The 4,880-nt window shown below is 34.4% G+C and overlaps 1 non-coding gene across 1 annotated transcript; it reads right to left on the bottom strand.

The window, feature by feature from the left end:
• Positions 1-4,465: 4,465 nt before the first annotated feature.
• On the bottom strand, positions 4,466-4,572 carry LOC121207011 (small nucleolar RNA R71). Its single transcript, XR_005902175.1, has one exon. It is a non-coding gene; the product is annotated as a small nucleolar RNA R71 (small nucleolar RNA).
• Positions 4,573-4,880: the final 308 nt, after the last annotated feature.

Genomic DNA, 4,880 nt, shown 5'->3' with positions numbered 1-4,880 from the left:
ATTATACAATATATCTATGTCACATGAGCTCACTTTTATGTGAAAGTTTATCTGCCTATTGTATATGATGAGATGTGCATATTCGGTAAAGGGATGGTATGCCCGAAGGAAGAGTGAAATAAAAATATGAACAACTATGTTATAATTTGATTGTTATCTTTTGACACTGCTTAAAACTTACTAAGCATTGTAATGCTTACTCCGTTTACCTTGTTTTCTCTGTTTTATAGATCTGATTTCGAAGCTACAGGCTCGGGGATCGTCAGCAACTAGTCACACTATCACTATCCACTGCTTGTTACTGTTATGCTTAGAATTATTTTATGGCATGTATAGAATAGACCAGTGGTCGAAGAATATTTTGGTTAATGTATATAAGCCATGCGAAAGTGGCATCTTTTGAATATGTACTTATAGAAGTTTAAATTGTATCCCTGGCTGTGCTTAGTACTTATTTAAATGAATGATCTTATTTCAAGAAAAAGTTCAAAATTTTACAGTTCTGATATGAGTTTCAAGTCCGGTAATGCCCCTTTACCTATTCCAGCGACGGATACGGGATTGGGGTGTTACAGTGTCTCCCTAAAAGACCTTACCATCGTTGTGATGTTGCTCTATGGAACCTATAAACCTTTGTCACGATGTCGCGTGAGACAGTTGATATTCTTTAGGTTCACATTTAACCTTCAGGCTCGAACATCGAAGAGTCCCCTCTACAAGGCTCGAAGCTTCGTATATCATGGTTTGCAACCAGAAATATCGAATTGTGAAATCTAACTGAAATTTAATTTCCTTATCTATCCACCTATTCCTCCATTTCATCATTTCTAACATTGATGCTTGAACACCATAGTGTCCCTCTGTAAGGTTAGGAGCTTCACACATCAAAGTTTGCACCCAGCCATTTTAGATGGCGGTACACGGAATATCTTTTTCTCCAAACCATTCATCCCTTCAATAATTTCCCTCCATACTCCACAATTCATAAACACACAGGCACATGCATTTTATCACATGAAATGGTAACATGGTGTATACAAATTTTATATATTGTACCACAATTAATTCATGCATATCGACACACTTGTGAATACTCATATACCTACTCATCCTTATGAAGACATATCATTCAAAGCACATCTATATATGGAGAATAAAAGCTCACCTAATTTTTCTTTGCCTCATCAGTTTATCCTTTCTGAAGCCAGAGCCTCCATTCTCTCAGCAGCTAAGCATGACAACCAAAGTCATAAATTAAACTTAGCAATTTCAGCTTAAAAACTCATTTTCCAGAAACATGCATAACCTCTTAAAAGTTCTACAAATTCTTAGCTTCATTTCTTAAATTTACAAACATCGAAGGACTTAGAACCTTATCAGCTTATTGGATTCTCTACATTTCAGACTCAAACCCCACGATCACTGATCCATGTAGAGCTTCTCGTACTTATCTCTTCTTCATATCAACCAAGAAGAAAATGGAGAAAAATAAAATAAAATTAAGAAGAACCCTCCCCCCGAGCATTCCCTTCTCAGCTATTTATAGCCCTTCACATAAGGTTTTCAATCTTATAAAAATCATTCATTAATAATCATTTTGTCTCCCACTAAGGAACCAGTTGGTTCTAGTCCAACCGAACCAAAATTGAAACTCAACTATGTCCAAATTAGACTCTAAATTTTACTGATTTTTTAGTATAAGCTGTCAACTTACAATTTCTTTCAATTTCATCCCTAATTATTACAAATTTTTAGACATAAAGAAAATCGAGTGTGACAGTAGAGTGAGTTTTTTCTTGATTACCTTAAAAGCATCAATACACTCTATGTTAAACATGAAGGGTACATCTTTCTACAATAGTTAATTTAGTGGTTTTGTAATTTGTACAAAATCTTTTATGAATCTTCTATAAAAACCAGCATGTCCTAAAAAATTTCTTACCCTAAGAATTGTAGAGGAATTGGTAGATTTTTTATGACTTCGATCTTAGTTTTGTGCACCTTTAAGCCTCTCTTAAAGATTTGATGCCCGAAAACCATTCCTTCCTTAACCATGAAGTGACACTTTTCTCAATTAAGGATCAAGTTGGTTTCTTCACATCTCCTTAATACCTTTTCCAAATTATCTAAACATTCCCTGAACAAGTCTTCATATACCGAGAAATCATCCATGAACACATCGAGGTCATCTTCTAGCATGTCTGCAAAGATAGCAGTCATGCATCTCATAAAAGTTTTCAGAGCATTGTATAACCTGAATAACATGTGTTTGAAGCCATATGTACCAAAGGGACATATAAATATAGTTTTCTCCTAATCATTAAGGTGTATGGAGATCTAGTTGTATCCGGAATATCCATTAAGAAAAGAATATTATTCTCTTGGCTAACTGATAACTTTTGAAAAGAGTTATATTTCATGCATTTAGATCTAGCTAATTATCTGTACTTAGGTACATTTAGTTGCATTTTAGGACATTCCATTAGTATTTTTTTAGCATTACATCAGGAGCTTGGATTGTACTTAAATGCTAGTTATTTTTAATTACTTGTGAAAGGTTGTATGCCATGGTAGATTGGTAGGTGCAGGATGAGGAATAAGAAGCAAAGGAGTAAAGGTTTGCCGAGGAAAAAGGTTGGACAGTTTGTCAACACAAATGTCGTGGAAATGCCGAGAAGATGTCCAGTCAGCACTCTAGTTGAATTTGTACCAAATATATCTACCTAAAAAAGAGGGAATAAAATCATGAGCTATTGGATTTACCCTAGGGAAAACGATTATAAAAGCCAAAAGAGGAAACCCTAAAAGGGGTGAAAAAACAAACGAGAAAAAATAGAGGGTAGTGGCTGAGTAGAAACAAGAAAAGGAAGACGAATACAGTCTCTCTCAACCACCACAAGACATTGCATCGCTGGAATGTGGGCTGGATAAGCAGAAGCTATCTTCCTAAAGTTATTCTGTTATTTCTTGATTACTTTTATGAATTGATTTGATGGGAACGATGTTGAATTACTTTGGATTTGAATGTTACTTGCCAACCCATGAGCTAAATCTCATAGGGTTGGGATTACTTGATGAAACTCTTATTTTCTTTAATGACTGAAGTGTAGATAAGCTTTAATACAATTTTTTCATTTAATTGTTTTTTTTACAAAATTGCATGTTTAATGAAATTGAAATTGAATGATATGAGCAAGTGTTCAACCAAATACTTGTAGCAGCCTCTAGACATAGAGCAGTGTTCATACAAAAATAAAATAAAATAATACAGCGTACCATGCTAAAGGCCTATAGACATATATCGCTTAAGGCAAGGTAACTTAAGGTCTTGTTCTCGAAAGAAACAGGCCATTTTAAGACTCTTCTAAGCATTAGGCTGAGTATGGTTTTGCTGAGACATTACTGTTAGTAAAGGCAGATTTAGTAATCCTGACCTTCCAAATCAATATCGTAAACCTTCTATCATTTGCTGTAGTATCTTCACCATAGCATTTTTTATTGTTCACTTGTTCGTTTGCATATTATTCACGTAATTATTCTCAAATTTTCCATTGCATTCTTACTCTTATCTTGTCACAGCATTTTCCATTATTTATCAGTTACACATATTACACACATCATTATTCCTTCAAATTACCACTACATTCTTAGCATTATTTTTTTCATAACATTAATCATACTTCATTATAAAAACTTGACCAATTTATACCGCTCTAATCCCTATGAAGACAATCTCATTTATCATTTTATTACTTGATTTGACATGTATACTTGCACAATTTGCTTATCATTTCACACACGACAAGTTTTTGGCACCGTTGTCGGGGATTGGAAATTGGTGAAATTTGTTTCATTATTTTCTTTTGTTTTCTTAGTTTTAGCTAACTTGATTATATATAATTACTGTAGGGTTTCCATCAATGCATGAGTAGAAGCATCCTTGTTAACGAAGAGTATTCTTTGAGGAGGAGAAGGGAATTACGTAATATGGCTAGGAAAGGGAATGATCCTGATCTAAATGATCCTGATCTGAATGATCCACTGAATCCAAATGGTCAGGATTTTCATCTTCCTAATCATCATGTGATAGATGATCAAGATAGACCAATTCGGGAACAGTCTGTTCCAATTTTGGATGATTTGAATCTGGGGATAGTTAGCCATACATATAAGCTCAGCAATTTGAGCTGAAACCGATAATGTTTTAGATGTTGCAAATAGTAGGAAAGTTTGCTGGATTACCCACTGAAGATCCAAGACTACATTTAAGACTTTTCTAGAAGTCTGTGACTCATTGAGACAACAGAGTGTTCCTAAATACAATTTGCAGCTTAAACTATTTCCATATTCTTTAAGAGATTATACAAGAGCGTGGCTTAATGCTTTATCGTTGGGAATAGTGGCATCATGGAATGAACTTTGCTAGAGATTTTAGTTACGGTATAATCCACCAAATATGAATGCCAAACTTAGAAATGACATCATATTTTTTCTGTAATCGAAGGATAAAACGCTATATGAAGCTTAGGAACAATTTAAAGAATTACTTCAAAAATGTTCGATGCATGGATTCCAACACTGGACGCAGATAGAGATATTTTATATTGGGTTGAATACACATATGAAGATGGTAGTTGATGCTACTGCAAATGGTACCTTGTTGGATAAATCTTGTAATGAAGCATATGAGATTTTGGAAAAAATTGCCAACAATTATTATCAATATCCTACCATAGGAGCTGGGATAGGTAAGAAAGCTGTTGGTACCATAGAGCTTGATGTAATCACTTCACTGATAGCCTAAGTATATTCTTTAGCTAATATGATCAAAAAATGAAGCGGCCCGCTACAGTCTAGGAGATGAAATTAGCTGAACTATC

The sequence above is a fragment of the Gossypium hirsutum genome, chromosome A01, assembly GCF_007990345.1.
Source record: "Gossypium hirsutum isolate 1008001.06 chromosome A01, Gossypium_hirsutum_v2.1, whole genome shotgun sequence".
NCBI classification, from domain to species: Eukaryota; Viridiplantae; Streptophyta; class Magnoliopsida; order Malvales; family Malvaceae; genus Gossypium; species Gossypium hirsutum.
This window is presented reverse-complemented; position numbering and strand designations above follow the sequence as displayed.